This window comes from Schistocerca serialis, chromosome 2 (assembly GCF_023864345.2).
Source record: "Schistocerca serialis cubense isolate TAMUIC-IGC-003099 chromosome 2, iqSchSeri2.2, whole genome shotgun sequence".
Classification (NCBI taxonomy): Eukaryota; Metazoa; Arthropoda; class Insecta; order Orthoptera; family Acrididae; genus Schistocerca; species Schistocerca serialis.
In genome coordinates, this window is record NC_064639.1 from 1068406194 (window position 1) to 1068421603 (window position 15410).

The window sequence follows — 15410 nt, forward strand, 5'->3', positions numbered from 1 at the left end:
AATCCAATCTAGCAAAACAGGGTCCAATAACTTCAGGAAAAAAAACAAAGTTCAGTATGGTTCAAATGGCTCTGAGCACTGTGGGACTTAACTTCTAAGGTCATCAGTCCTCTAGAACGTAGAACTACTGAAACCTAACTAACCTAAGGACATCACACACATCCATTCCCGAGGCAGGATTCGAACCTGCTACCGTACCGGTAGCGTGGATCCAGACTGTAGCGCCTAGAACCGCTCGGCCACCCCGGCCGGCAAGTTCAGTATGATAATATGCAGCACATGTCTGGCCCGATGTAATGTCAATCGCATACACCATCCAATCAAGAATTTCCAACGGAGTCAGCTAAAAATTTCTGGTTCACTCGCCAAACTGAAAGGTGAACCTACATATCCACGGAAATATATGCTAAACAACACAATTTACAACATAAAAATAATCATCACGAATATAGGAAGAACATCGGACAAAGATACGCTAAATGCAAATTGTCAATATTCACAACCCCAGCTGAACGGTGGATCCAATCCACAGCACGTCCTATCACTGCTGTGTCTCAAGCGGTACTAGCCTCTAGACCAACGGGCCGCACAAACAAGCAGCTCTGCACCACGTCCCCTAAGGAAATTTAGACGCAATTGCTAGCAGAAGCATCACATATGGACCACAATCTCTAACACGTTTCTTAATCCGACACCTATAACATGAGCTGTTCTGCCAACGCCGGACGGTGTGTCCGTGCTGTTCTAGACGCTTAAGTCTGAAACTGCGCGACCGCTACGGTCGCAGGTTCGAATCCTGCCTCGGGCATGGATGTGTGTGATGTCCTTAGGTTAGTTAGGTTTAAGTAGTTCTGAGTTCTTGGGGACTGATGACGTTAGATGTTAAGTCCCATAGCGCTCAGAGCCATTTGAACCATTTTTTGTTCTGCCAACAGTAAACGCAAATGCTGTCAGCACACTGTATCCACGGCTCCTTTCATAACTAGACTGCTTCCAGCACAGAGCATCCGCAACACAAAAATGGCAGTGTTGCGATTTTGTTTACGTGAGCCTTCGAACATCATTATATGTACGAATACTGACAAGGATTTTTGCTACAGTCCACTTTCATCGATCTTGTGTGGCCACTCTCGTACTTCATTTGCCATGCAAGCACTTCTTGAGAACGCTGGAATTACGTGTAATAAAATCGCATCTTACAGGCTCAATGACATGAAGTTGCTACACGAAAGAGCGACAGTAGCGTGCGCTTCCATGGTGCTTTCGCTTGCGCCGCGCTAGCATACACAGGTACCTCGGGTCCGCTCCGTCGCAGCCTAAACACGTCGCGAACTAGTGTCTTCTTTGTCTGTTTTCTTTGTGTCTTTTCGTTAAAAGGTCCATGTCACGGACTGCGCGGCCGCCCCTCCTGAGCTTCGAGTCCGCCCTAGGGCATCGGTATGTGTGTTGTTCTTAGCATACGTTGTTTAAGCAGTGTGTAAGTCTAGGGACCGACGACCTCAGCAGTTTGGTCCCTTAGGAATTCACCCACATTTGACACTTGCAAATCAAGGAAATAACTCCCTCTCAAGTAATTGTTGGTTCAAAAATGGTTCAAATGGCTCTAAGCACTATGGGACTTAATATCTGAGGTCATCAGTTCCCTAGACTTAGAACTACTTAAACCTAACTAACTTAAGAACATCACACACATCCATGCCCCAGGCAGGATTCGAACCTGCGACCATGGAAGCATCGCGGTTTCGGACTGAAGCGCCTAGAACCAGTCGGCCACAGCGGCCGGCAATTTTTAGTGTTTATAAGGCTCATGTCATGTATAGTGGCCATGTAGAGACCTGTTTCATTTGCAACGAATGTGGGCACACGCGCCAAGACTTTCCGAGGAAAGCTTTTGAAGTTCTTTGCAACAGCGAAAGAAGCTCATGTTAGCCGATTTAGTTACTCCAAAACAGATGATGGAAGCAGTAGAACTGAAGCCCGGTGGCAACACACAAGATAGTACGGCAGTGGATCCGACGGAGCTTTCTCCATTGCCACAGAAAGTAGTACCGGTATAGGGGGATTCACTAGCTAACATTGTCAGAAGATTACCCAGAGATCTTACTCCTGATGACAACTGTGAAATTATGGCCGATTTTACTAAACACGAAGTTTTAGAGCCGATCTGTAAATCCCCTGCTCGTAAAACGCCAGGACCAGACGGGCTGCCAAAGGAACTTTATCATAAATTTTGGTACATCAAAGGGTCAACTTTTACTGCAATTTTAAATGAGATAATAAAAAGAGCTGAGGTAGCCAGAGATTTTAAGGAAGGGGAAATAGTTTTGTGCCTAAGAACAGGGGGCAGCAAAGCATCGACAATTTAAGCCGAATTATTTTACGGTATTTTTAACATAAAACATTTCCCAGAGAAATCAACAGTAGACTGTCTCCGCCAATCCGCCAAGTCGTCAACAGACATCAGTCCTGCTTCCCTGGCCGAACAGTCATAACTATGATTTCAGAATACAGACACATCATTTCAGTAGCCTCGGTAATTAATATCAGATGTGCATTACTCTTTATAGATTTCCATAAGGCCTTTCATCTTGTCAGCTACCGACGTATGGAGCACATTACGGAAGAAATTGGTTTTGAGGAGAGTGTTATCAGGGTCGTCTGCATTATGGTCACAGGACTAACAGCACGAATAAACATCAATGTACAGCTGCCGAGGACCATCAACATTAAGAGAGGCTTTCCACAAGGCAGTCCCCTCTCCATGATGTTGTTTGTACTGTCATTGGAGCCACTGTTCAGGAGAATAAATAATAAATTATCTGACATAACAATGAGAGGGGTATCAATCCTCGTGAGAACTTACTGACGATGAGGGATTGCTCATTCGTCGAAACGCTGAAATAGAAATACTGAAAGGGTAACAAGACAAATAAAAGCGCTGCTTCAGGAGAGACCATCAACATCGGGAAATGTAAATTAATGAAAATTAGAAGTTTTGATGACTTAGCCATGTCATGGGCCCAAACCGTAGAACATCACAAAACTCTGGGAATCATAATCGATAGGTTTCCATTGAAAATGGCGACAAGGAACTGGAGCGCGGCCATCAACACAGTGCATGGCACCATTTTAGAAGCTAGCTAGAGATCAGTGAATATAATTCAAGCAGTAAGATTTGTTATCACCTATCGTTACTCGACGACATACTACGTGGCCTACATCTTCCCCATATCAAAGTTACAAGCGAAGAAGACAACGCAGCTTGCACATGGATATGTATATTTTCAAACTCACATTTGTTACTGTCACCAAACCACGATTTCAGGGGGTCTTGAATTAATTGATGTAAACAGGAAATCTGATGCATTGTATCTGAAAAAATCAACAGACTAATAAATGAGAAATCCATCACAGCTAAGCTTTTCAGTGTACTTATACCTGAAAGTATACACCCTCCGGTTAAAATCCAAAATATCAATTTTCACCTAACGCACGTCCGTATATTCCATCCTGAGATTAGTTGCTTAGCGGATTGTACCATGATAACAGCCTCTTTAAGTACAATGAAAATAATACGGAATAGGCAAAAGACTGACAAGTCTAACAACATCACCAGTAGGCACGCAAAAGCCAAGTGGACAACGGCTTGAAACTAGCTGAACCTGAAGATCCATACATCCTAAGTAATATCCGCTTGGTATCGAGTGGTCAACGAACTCATACCGACCGATGAGAAACTCTGTCGCAACGGTGTCAGTGACAGACAAATGACTTGGGTGTAAGTTGACTGACTCACTGCTCGACAGATTCACCTGTAGAGGACACGTGGAAAAGCGGAAGTGGGTGCGAAAAAAACCCGCTCTCCTAACCAGAAGTTCAGAAACGACTTACATGCCGAGGATACTACCCTTCCACGATTCTGCCTGGCAACAAAACATAATATGCGCTTGTTAGGAAATTACGTGAAATGTATTATCAACAAAACAGGAGAACAGAACCTGACAAGTTTTCAATTTTACATGGTAGTTGCTACATGGAGAGCCACACAAATATGTCACGAGGAGGAACTCCTCAGCAACATGCTCGCTGAGATCTTCGAAAAGCAGGGCATTGGGTAAAAAACAATAATAGTAATAACGATAATAAAATCCAAGCTTTTCTTTCTCCCAAAAAAGGGAGGTATCTTTTTTATATAAGTTGTACTCTTCAGTCTATACATCTAGAAAGCGCACGTTAGTTTACATTCCTTCTATTAGCTGACATATTGAATAACAATGCTATAACGGACGAGAGACAGATTCCGTTTCTTTCAAATAAAGAAGTATTCAAATTTCCACTGTTGGTGAGATTATAGCAACACGAGGGAATTACTTTCTTTGACTGATTAGTTTCATTTCTGGAGAAGTTATTATTACTTTTCTCTTACACATACTTAAAAAATTCATGGAACATACAAACAATAACAAGCAAAATGTAATGGCAGTGAAGCTATCGATAACGGAGAAATTCTGTTAGATTCACAGGGATGTCGTTACGGCGGCGTGGTAGGGTCTCGAATTTCATTGACAACTCCCGTCTTTGACCACCTGTGATTCACGCCGTTAAGTTTCTTGGGCGGACAATCTACAAAAACAGTCGTGTAATAAAAATAATATGCTTATACTCTATACTAGAAAACCAGCGAACCGAGTTCGAGTCTCGGTGGAACCTGACGCTGTGTTTTGCGAACGTTTCTAGAAATTTTAATAGCAGTCCACACGTGAATGGAGAACGCTCAAATGCTTATGCTTTTGCTACTAGGATTAATAACGGGACGTAAGGGGTTCAACTGCGAGAAGACGACCTCAGCTGTTCCTCCCCGCAGGAAAGACATCTCACCGTTTTGGGTGCTGCATGCGCATGCATTTAACAAACTTGCATGCGATGTACTAGTTCCTGGGGAACGAATGGAATCGTTGTACGTGCCAGTCTTTACGTATAGATATAAGTAAGCGGAGACGGCTTAATCCTGCCACGTAGATTGCTTTCCATAAGACGCACCTGAGAGTCTCATGGGCCGGTGGCCCGACATGCAGTTTGTCCTGCTGCATGGCTTACTTTCAGAGACTCGCAAGTTTATCGTAGTGCTAGGTTGTCGCGGAAGTGAAAAGTAGGGCCTGTCCGGGATTTGAACCCGGGACCTCCTGCACCCAAAGCAGGAATCATACCCCTAGACCAACAGGCCGCACAAGTAAGCAAGTCTGCACCCCGCCACCTACTGAGATCTTGCCGCACTTGCTAGTTGCAGCATCCTAGCTGGACCATATTCTCAAAGAGGTTTCTTAATCTGACACCTACAACATGCGCTGTGCTGAACACCAGTGTATGTGAATGCTGAAAGAGCTGCTTGAGTTGTGTGACAGTATTTCGACCGTGTGAAGTGCAAATGTTATCGTGTCACGAACAATCCGCCCACTACGTAGCGTCCTGTGTCAGCACGCAGTTTTCGACAGTACTCTGCGTCCATAGCTGTTTTCATAGCTAGGCTGCTTCCAGCACAAAGCATCCGCCATACGAAAGTGGCTGTTTCGCGATTTTGATTACCTGATCCTTCGACATCACTTCATGTACGAATACTGGCAAGAATTCTCGCTACATTCGAAGGTGCTCCTTCCACTTCCAGCCTACTTGGTTGCTTCATTAGCCACGCAAACACTTCCTGAGGACCATACGTGTAATGACATCGCATCTTATGGGCTTAATTACATGATACCACTGAATTTAAGAGCGCTGCAGGCATCCGGTTCCATGGTGTAATGGTTAGCACTCTGGACTTTGAATCCAGCGATACGACTTCGAGTCTCGGTGGAACCTGACGCTGTGTTTTGCGATCGTTTCTAGAAATGTGTACGAGCCGGTGGTTGGAATTGTATATGCAGAAAATTAACTAGGATCATGAAATGCAAAATGTTAATAGCAGTCCACACGTGAATGGGGAGCGCTCCAAATGCTTAAGCTTTTGCTACTAGGATTAATAACGGGACGTAAGGGGCTCAACTGCGAGAAGACGACCTCAGCTGTTCCTCCCCGCAGGAAAGACATCTCACCGTTTTGGGTGCTGCATGCGCATGCATTTACCAAACTTGCATGCGATGTACTAGTTCCTGGGGAACGAATAGAATCGTTGTACGTGCCAGTCTTTACGTATAGATATAAGTAAGCGGAGACGGCTTAATCCTGCCACGTAGATTGCTTTCCATAAGACGCACCTGAGAGTCTCATGGGCCGGTGGCTCGACATGCAGTTTGTCCTGCTGCATGGCTTACTTTCAGAGACTCGCAAGTTTATCGTAGTGCTGGGTTGTCGCGAAAGTGAAAAGTAGGGCCTGTCCGGGATTTGAACCCGGGACCTCCTGCACCCAAAGCATGAATCATACCCCTAGACCAACAGGCCGCACAAGTAAGCAAGTCTGCACCCCGCCACCTACTGAGATCTTGCCGCACTTGCTAGTTGCAGCATCCTAGCTGGACCATATTCTCAAAGAGGTTTCTTAATCTGACACCTACAACATGCGCTGTGCTGAACACCAGTGTATGTGAATGCTGAAAGAGCTGCTTGAGTTGTGTGACAGTATTTCGACCGTGTGAAGTGCAAATGTTATCGTGTCACGAACAATCCGCCCACTACGTAGCGTTCTGTGTCAGCACGCAGTTTTCTACAGTACTCTGTGTCCATAGCTGTTTTCATAGCTAGGCTGCTTCCAGCACAAAGCATCCGCCATACGAAAGTGGCTGTTTCGCGATTTTGATTACCTGATCCTTCGACATCACTTCATGTACGAATACTGGCAAGAATTCTCGCTACATTCGAAGGTGCTCCTTCCACTTCCAGCCTACTTGGTTGCTTCATTAGCCACGCAAACACTTCCTGAGGACCATACGTGTAATGACATCGCATCTTATGGGCTTAATTACATGATACCACTGAATTTAAGAGCGCTACAGGCATCCGGTTCCATGGTGTAATGGTTAGCACTCTGGACTTTGAATCCAGCGATCCGAGTTCGAGTCTCGGTGGAACCTGACGCTGTGTTTTGCGATCGTTTCTAGAAATGTGTACGAGCCGGTGGTTGGAATTGTATATGCAGAAATTTAACTAGGATCATGAAATGCAAAATGTTAATAGCAGTCCACACGTGAATGGGGAGCGCTCCAAATGCTTAAGCTTTTGCTACTAGGATTAATAACGGGACGTAAGGGGCTCAACTGCGAGAAGACGACCTCAGCTGTTCCTCCCCGCAGGAAAGACATCTCACCGTTTTGGGTGCTGCATACGCATGCATTTACCAAACTTGCATGCGATGTACTAGTTCCTGGGGAACGAATAGAATCGTTGTACGTGCCAGTCTTTACGTATAGATATAAGTAAGCGGAGACGGCTTAATCCTGCCACGTAGATTGCTTTCCATAAGACGCACCTGAGAGTCTCATGGGCCGGTGGCCCGACATGCAGTTTGTCCTGCTGCATGGCTTACTTTCAGAGACTCGCAAGTTTATCGTAGTGCTGGGTTGTCGCGAAAGTGAAAAGTAGGGCCTGTCCGGGATTTGAACCCGGGACCTCCTGCACCCAAAGCAGGAATCATACCCCTAGACCAACAGGCCGCACAAGTAAGTAAGTTTGCACCCCGCCACCTACTGAGATCTTGCCGCACTTGCTAGTTGCAGCATCCTAGCTGGACCATATTCTCAAAGAGGTTTCTTAATCTGACACCTACAACATGCGCTGTGCTGAACACCAGTGTATGTGAATGCTGAAAGAGCTGCTTGAGTTGTGTGACAGTATTTCGACCGTGTGAAGTGCAAATGTTATCGTGTCACGAACAATCCGCCCACTACGTAGCGTTCTGTGTCAGCACGCAGTTTTCGACAGTACTCTGCGTCCATAGCTGTTTTCATAGCTAGGCTGCTTCCAGCACAAAGCATCCGCCATACGAAAGTGGCTGTTTCGCGATTTTGATTACCTGATCCTTCGACATCACTTCATGTACGAATACTGGCAAGAATTCTCGCTACATTCGAAGGTGCTCCTTCCACTTCCAGCCTACTTGGTTGCTTCATTAGCCACGCAAACACTTCCTGAGGACCATACGTGTAATGACATCGCATCTTATGGGCTTAATTACATGATACCACTGAATTTAAGACCGCTGCAGGCATCCGGTTCCATGGTGTAATGGTTAGCACTCTGGACTTTGAATCCAGCGATCCGAGTTCGAGTCTCGGTGGAACCTGACGCTGTGTTTTGCGATCGTTTCTAGAAATGTGTACGAGCCGGTGGTTCCAATTGTATATGCAGAAATTTAACTAGGATCATGAAATGCAAAATGTTAATAGCAGTCCACACGTGAATGGGGAGCGCTCCAAATGCTTATGCTTTTGCTACTAGGATTAATAACGGGACGTAAGGGGCTCAACTGCGAGAAGACGACCTCAGCTGTTCCTCCCCGCAGGAAAGACATCTCACCGTTTTGGGTGCTGCATGCGCATGCATTTACCAAACTTGCATGCGATGTACTAGTTCCTGGGGAACGAATAGAATCGTTGTACGTGCCAGTCTTTACGTATAGATATAAGTAAGCGGAGACGGCTTAATCCTGCCACGTAGATTGCTTTCCATAAGACGCACCTGAGAGTCTCATGGGCCGGTGGCCCGACATGCAGTTTGTCCTGCTGCATGGCTTACTTTCAGAGACTCGCAAGTTTATCGTAGTGCTGGGTTGTCGCGAAAGTGAAAAGTAGGGCCTGTCCGGGATTTGAACCCGGGACCTCCTGCACCCAAAGCAGGAATCATACCCCTAGACCAACAGGCCGCACAAGTAAGCAAGTCTGCACCCCGCCACCTACTGAGATCTTGCCGCACTTGCTAGTTGCAGCATCCTAGCTGGACCATATTCTCAAAGAGGTTTCTTAATCTGACACCTACAACATGCGCTGTGCTGAACACCAGTGTATGTGAATGCTGAAAGAGCTGCTTGAGTTGTGTGACAGTATTTCGACCGTGTGAAGTGCAAATGTTATCGTGTCACGAACAATCCGCCCACTACGTAGCGTTCTGTGTCAGCACGCAGTTTTCTACAGTACTCTGCGTCCATAGCTGTTTTCATAGCTAGGCTGCTTCCAGCACAAAGCATCCGCCATACGAAAGTGGCTGTTTCGCGATTTTGATTACCTGATCCTTCGACATCACTTCATGTACGAATACTGGCAAGAATTCTCGCTACATTCGAAGGTGCTCCTTCCACTTCCAGCCTACTTGGTTGCTTCATTAGCCACGCAAACACTTCCTGAGGACCATACGTGTAATGACTTCGCATCTTATGGGCTTAATTACATGATACCACTGAATTTAAGAGCGCTACAGGCATCCGGTTCCATGATGTAATGGTTAGCACTCTGGACTTTGAATCCAGCGATCCGAGTTCGAGTCTCGTTGGAACCTGACGCTGTGTTTTGCGATCGTTTCTAGAAATGTGTACGAGCCGGTGGTTGGAATTGTATATGCAGAAAATTAACTAGGATCATGAAATGCAAAATGTTAATAGCAGTCCACACGTGAATGGGGAGCGCTCCAAATGCTTAAGCTTTTGCTACTAGGATTAATAACGGGACGTAAGGGGCTCAACTGCGAGAAGACGACCTCAGCTGTTCCTCCCCGCAGGAAAGACATCTCACCGTTTTGGGTGCTGCATGCGCATGCATTTACCAAACTTGCATGCGATGTACTTGTTCCTGGGGAACGAATAGAATCGTTGTACGTGCCAGTCTTTACGTATAGATATAAGTAAGCGGAGACGGCTTAATCCTGCCACGTAGATTGCTTTCCATAAGACGCACCTGAGAGTCTCATGGGCCGGTGGCCCGACATGCAGTTTGTCCTGCTGCATGGCTTACTTTCAGAGACTCGCAAGTTTATCGTAGTGCTGGGTTGTCGCGAAAGTGAAAAGTAGGGCCTGTCCGGGATTTGAACCCGGGACCTCCTGCACCCAAAGCAGGAATCATACCCCTAGACCAACAGGCCGCACAAGTAAGCAAGTCTGCACCCCGCCACCTACTGAGATCTTGCCGCACTTGCTAGTTGCAGCATCCTAGCTGGACCATATTCTCAAAGAGGTTTCTTAATCTGACACCTACAACATGCGCTGTGCTGAACACCAGTGTATGTGAATGCTGAAAGAGCTGCTTGAGTTGTGTGACAGTATTTCGACCGTGTGAAGTGCAAATGTTATCGTGTCACGAACAATCCGCCCACTACGTAGCGTTCTGTGTCAGCACGCAGTTTTCTACAGTACTCTGCGTCCATAGCTGTTTTCATAGCTAGGCTGCTTCCAGCACAAAGCATCCGCCATACGAAAGTGGCTGTTTCGCGATTTTGATTACCTGATCCTTCGACATCACTTCATGTACGAATACTGGCAAGAATTCTCGCTACATTCGAAGGTGCTCCTTCCACTTCCAGCCTACTTGGTTGCTTCATTAGCCACGCAAACACTTCCTGAGGACCATACGTGTAATGACTTCGCATCTTATGGGCTTAATTACATGATACCACTGAATTTAAGAGCGCTACAGGCATCCGGTTCCATGATGTAATGGTTAGCACTCTGGACTTTGAATCCAGCGATCCGAGTTCGAGTCTCGTTGGAACCTGACGCTGTGTTTTGCGATCGTTTCTAGAAATGTGTACGAGCCGGTGGTTGGAATTGTATATGCAGAAAATTAACTAGGATCATGAAATGCAAAATGTTAATAGCAGTCCACACGTGAATGGGGAGCGTTCCAAATGCTTAAGCTTTTGCTACTAGGATTAATAACGGGACGTAAGGGGCTCAACTGCGAGAAGACGACCTCAGCTGTTCCTCCCCGCAGGAAAGACATCTCACCGTTTTGGGTGCTGCATGCGCATGCATTTACCAAACTTGCATGCGATGTACTAGTTCCTGGGGAACGAATAGAATCGTTGTACGTGCCAGTCTTTACGTATAGATATAAGTAAGCGGAGACGGCTTAATCCTGCCACGTAGATTGCTTTCCATAAGACGCACCTGAGAGTCTCATGGGCCGGTGGCCCGACATGCAGTTTGTCCTGCTGCATGGCTTACTTTCAGAGACTCGCAAGTTTATCGTAGTGCTGGGTTGTCGCGAAAGTGAAAAGTAGGGCCTGTCCGGGATTTGAACCCGGGACCTCCTGCACCCAAAGCAGGAATCATACCCCTAGACCAACAGGCCGCACAAGTAAGCAAGTCTGCACCCCGCCACCTACTGAGATCTTGCCGCACTTGCTAGTTGCAGCATCCTAGCTGGACCATATTCTCAAAGAGGTTTCTTAATCTGACACCTACAACATGCGCTGTGCTGAACACCAGTGTATGTGAATGCTGAAAGAGCTGCTTGAGTTGTGTGACAGTATTTCGACCGTGTGAAGTGCAAATGTTATCGTGTCACGAACAATCCGCCCACTACGTAGCGTTCTGTGTCAGCACGCAGTTTTCTACAGTACTCTGCGTCCATAGCTGTTTTCATAGCTAGGCTGCTTCCAGCACAAAGCATCCGCCATACGAAAGTGGCTGTTTCGCGATTTTGATTACCTGATCCTTCGACATCACTTCATGTACGAATACTGGCAAGAATTCTCGCTACATTCGAAGGTGCTCCTTCCACTTCCAGCCTACTTGGTTGCTTCATTAGCCACGCAAACACTTCCTGAGGACCATACGTGTAATGACTTCGCATCTTATGGGCTTAATTACATGATACCACTGAATTTAAGAGCGCTACAGGCATCCGGTTCCATGATGTAATGGTTAGCACTCTGGACTTTGAATCCAGCGATCCGAGTTCGAGTCTCGTTGGAACCTGACGCTGTGTTTTGCGATCGTTTCTAGAAATGTGTACGAGCCGGTGGTTGGAATTGTATATGCAGAAAATTAACTAGGATCATGAAATGCAAAATGTTAATAGCAGTCCACACGTGAATGGGGAGCGCTCCAAATGCTTAAGCTTTTGCTACTAGGATTAATAACGGGACGTAAGGGGCTCAACTGCGAGAAGACGACCTCAGCTGTTCCTCCCCGCAGGAAAGACATCTCACCGTTTTGGGTGCTGCATGCGCATGCATTTACCAAACTTGCATGCGATGTACTAGTTCCTGGGGAACGAATAGAATCGTTGTACGTGCCAGTCTTTACGTATAGATATAAGTAAGCGGAGACGGCTTAATCCTGCCACGTAGATTGCTTTCCATAAGACGCACCTGAGAGTCTCATGGGCCGGTGGCCCGACATGCAGTTTGTCCTGCTGCATGGCTTACTTTCAGAGACTCGCAAGTTTATCGTAGTGCTGGGTTGTCGCGAAAGTGAAAAGTAGGGCCTGTCCGGGATTTGAACCCGGGACCTCCTGCACCCAAAGCAGGAATCATACCCCTAGACCAACAGGCCGCACAAGTAAGCAAGTCTGCACCCCGCCACCTACTGAGATCTTGCCGCACTTGCTAGTTGCAGCATCCTAGCTGGACCATATTCTCAAAGAGGTTTCTTAATCTGACACCTACAACATGCGCTGTGCTGAACACCAGTGTATGTGAATGCTGAAAGAGCTGCTTGAGTTGTGTGACAGTATTTCGACCGTGTGAAGTGCAAATGTTATCGTGTCACGAACAATCCGCCCACTACGTAGCGTTCTGTGTCAGCACGCAGTTTTCTACAGTACTCTGCGTCCATAGCTGTTTTCATAGCTAGGCTGCTTCCAGCACAAAGCATCCGCCATACGAAAGTGGCTGTTTCGCGATTTTGATTACCTGATCCTTCGACATCACTTCATGTACGAATACTGGCAAGAATTCTCGCTACATTCGAAGGTGCTCCTTCCACTTCCAGCCTACTTGGTTGCTTCATTAGCCACGCAAACACTTCCTGAGGACCATACGTGTAATGACTTCGCATCTTATGGGCTTAATTACATGATACCACTGAATTTAAGAGCGCTACAGGCATCCGGTTCCATGGTGTAATGGTTAGCACTCTGGACTTTGAATCCAGCGATCCGAGTTCGAGTCTCGGTGGAACCTGACGCTGTGTTTTGCGATCGTTTCTAGAAATGTGTACGAGCCGGTGGTTGGAATTGTATATGCAGAAATTTAACTAGGATCATGAAATGCAAAATGTTAATAGCAGTCCACACGTGAATGGGGAGCGCTCCAAATGCTTAAGCTTTTGCTACTAGGATTAATAACGGGACGTAAGGGGCTCAACTGCGAGAAGACGACCTCAGCTGTTCCTCCCCGCAGGAAAGACATCTCACCGTTTTGGGTGCTGCATACGCATGCATTTACCAAACTTGCATGCGATGTACTAGTTCCTGGGGAACGAATAGAATCGTTGTACGTGCCAGTCTTTACGTATAGATATAAGTAAGCGGAGACGGCTTAATCCTGCCACGTAGATTGCTTTCCATAAGACGCACCTGAGAGTCTCATGGGCCGGTGGCCCGACATGCAGTTTGTCCTGCTGCATGGCTTACTTTCAGAGACTCGCAAGTTTATCGTAGTGCTGGGTTGTCGCGAAAGTGAAAAGTAGGGCCTGTCCGGGATTTGAACCCGGGACCTCCTGCACCCAAAGCAGGAATCATACCCCTAGACCAACAGGCCGCACAAGTAAGTAAGTTTGCACCCCGCCACCTACTGAGATCTTGCCGCACTTGCTAGTTGCAGCATCCTAGCTGGACCATATTCTCAAAGAGGTTTCTTAATCTGACACCTACAACATGCGCTGTGCTGAACACCAGTGTATGTGAATGCTGAAAGAGCTGCTTGAGTTGTGTGACAGTATTTCGACCGTGTGAAGTGCAAATGTTATCGTGTCACGAACAATCCGCCCACTACGTAGCGTTCTGTGTCAGCACGCAGTTTTCGACAGTACTCTGCGTCCATAGCTGTTTTCATAGCTAGGCTGCTTCCAGCACAAAGCATCCGCCATACGAAAGTGGCTGTTTCGCGATTTTGATTACCTGATCCTTCGACATCACTTCATGTACGAATACTGGCAAGAATTCTCGCTACATTCGAAGGTGCTCCTTCCACTTCCAGCCTACTTGGTTGCTTCATTAGCCACGCAAACACTTCCTGAGGACCATACGTGTAATGACATCGCATCTTATGGGCTTAATTACATGATACCACTGAATTTAAGACCGCTGCAGGCATCCGGTTCCATGGTGTAATGGTTAGCACTCTGGACTTTGAATCCAGCGATCCGAGTTCGAGTCTCGGTGGAACCTGACGCTGTGTTTTGCGATCGTTTCTAGAAATGTGTACGAGCCGGTGGTTCCAATTGTATATGCAGAAATTTAACTAGGATCATGAAATGCAAAATGTTAATAGCAGTCCACACGTGAATGGGGAGCGCTCCAAATGCTTATGCTTTTGCTACTAGGATTAATAACGGGACGTAAGGGGCTCAACTGCGAGAAGACGACCTCAGCTGTTCCTCCCCGCAGGAAAGACATCTCACCGTTTTGGGTGCTGCATGCGCATGCATTTACCAAACTTGCATGCGATGTACTAGTTCCTGGGGAACGAATAGAATCGTTGTACGTGCCAGTCTTTACGTATAGATATAAGTAAGCGGAGACGGCTTAATCCTGCCACGTAGATTGCTTTCCATAAGACGCACCTGAGAGTCTCATGGGCCGGTGGCCCGACATGCAGTTTGTCCTGCTGCATGGCTTACTTTCAGAGACTCGCAAGTTTATCGTAGTGCTGGGTTGTCGCGAAAGTGAAAAGTAGGGCCTGTCCGGGATTTGAACCCGGGACCTCCTGCACCCAAAGCAGGAATCATACCCCTAGACCAACAGGCCGCACAAGTAAGCAAGTCTGCACCCCGCCACCTACTGAGATCTTGCCGCACTTGCTAGTTGCAGCATCCTAGCTGGACCATATTCTCAAAGAGGTTTCTTAATCTGACACCTACAACATGCGCTGTGCTGAACACCAGTGTATGTGAATGCTGAAAGAGCTGCTTGAGTTGTGTGACAGTATTTCGACCGTGTGAAGTGCAAATGTTATCGTGTCACGAACAATCCGCCCACTACGTAGCGTTCTGTGTCAGCACGCAGTTTTCTACAGTACTCTGCGTCCATAGCTGTTTTCATAGCTAGGCTGCTTCCAGCACAAAGCATCCGCCATACGAAAGTGGCTGTTTCGCGATTTTGATTACCTGATCCTTCGACATCACTTCATGTACGAATACTGGCAAGAATTCTCGCTACATTCGAAGGTGCTCCTTCCACTTCCAGCCTACTTGGTTGCTTCATTAGCCACGCAAACACTTCCTGAGGACCATACGTGTAATGACTTCGCATCTTATGGGCTTAATTACA

General features: G+C 46.7%; 13 non-coding genes across 13 annotated transcripts; 4 read left to right on the plus strand and 9 right to left on the minus strand.

Annotated features, from left to right (window-relative positions):
- Window positions 1–5152: 5152 nt before the first annotated feature.
- Window positions 5153–5224, minus strand: Trnap-ugg (transfer RNA proline (anticodon UGG)). The gene has a single exon. It is a non-coding gene; the product is annotated as a tRNA-Pro (tRNA).
- Window positions 5225–6360: 1136 nt separating this feature from the next.
- Trnap-ugg (transfer RNA proline (anticodon UGG)) lies at window positions 6361–6432 on the minus strand. The gene has a single exon. It is a non-coding gene; the product is annotated as a tRNA-Pro (tRNA).
- A 557-nt stretch (window positions 6433–6989) lies between these two features.
- Trnaq-uug (transfer RNA glutamine (anticodon UUG)) lies at window positions 6990–7061 on the plus strand. The gene has a single exon. It is a non-coding gene; the product is annotated as a tRNA-Gln (tRNA).
- A 507-nt stretch (window positions 7062–7568) lies between these two features.
- Window positions 7569–7640, minus strand: Trnap-ugg (transfer RNA proline (anticodon UGG)). Its single transcript has one exon. It is a non-coding gene; the product is annotated as a tRNA-Pro (tRNA).
- A 557-nt stretch (window positions 7641–8197) lies between these two features.
- Trnaq-uug (transfer RNA glutamine (anticodon UUG)) lies at window positions 8198–8269 on the plus strand. Its single transcript has one exon. It is a non-coding gene; the product is annotated as a tRNA-Gln (tRNA).
- A 507-nt stretch (window positions 8270–8776) lies between these two features.
- On the minus strand, window positions 8777–8848 carry Trnap-ugg (transfer RNA proline (anticodon UGG)). Its single transcript has one exon. It is a non-coding gene; the product is annotated as a tRNA-Pro (tRNA).
- A 1136-nt stretch (window positions 8849–9984) lies between these two features.
- Window positions 9985–10056, minus strand: Trnap-ugg (transfer RNA proline (anticodon UGG)). The gene has a single exon. It is a non-coding gene; the product is annotated as a tRNA-Pro (tRNA).
- Window positions 10057–11192: 1136 nt separating this feature from the next.
- On the minus strand, window positions 11193–11264 carry Trnap-ugg (transfer RNA proline (anticodon UGG)). Its single transcript has one exon. It is a non-coding gene; the product is annotated as a tRNA-Pro (tRNA).
- A 1136-nt stretch (window positions 11265–12400) lies between these two features.
- Trnap-ugg (transfer RNA proline (anticodon UGG)) lies at window positions 12401–12472 on the minus strand. The gene has a single exon. It is a non-coding gene; the product is annotated as a tRNA-Pro (tRNA).
- Window positions 12473–13029: 557 nt separating this feature from the next.
- Trnaq-uug (transfer RNA glutamine (anticodon UUG)) lies at window positions 13030–13101 on the plus strand. Its single transcript has one exon. It is a non-coding gene; the product is annotated as a tRNA-Gln (tRNA).
- A 507-nt stretch (window positions 13102–13608) lies between these two features.
- On the minus strand, window positions 13609–13680 carry Trnap-ugg (transfer RNA proline (anticodon UGG)). Its single transcript has one exon. It is a non-coding gene; the product is annotated as a tRNA-Pro (tRNA).
- A 557-nt stretch (window positions 13681–14237) lies between these two features.
- Window positions 14238–14309, plus strand: Trnaq-uug (transfer RNA glutamine (anticodon UUG)). The gene has a single exon. It is a non-coding gene; the product is annotated as a tRNA-Gln (tRNA).
- A 507-nt stretch (window positions 14310–14816) lies between these two features.
- On the minus strand, window positions 14817–14888 carry Trnap-ugg (transfer RNA proline (anticodon UGG)). Its single transcript has one exon. It is a non-coding gene; the product is annotated as a tRNA-Pro (tRNA).
- Between the last annotated feature and the right edge of the window lie 522 nt (window positions 14889–15410).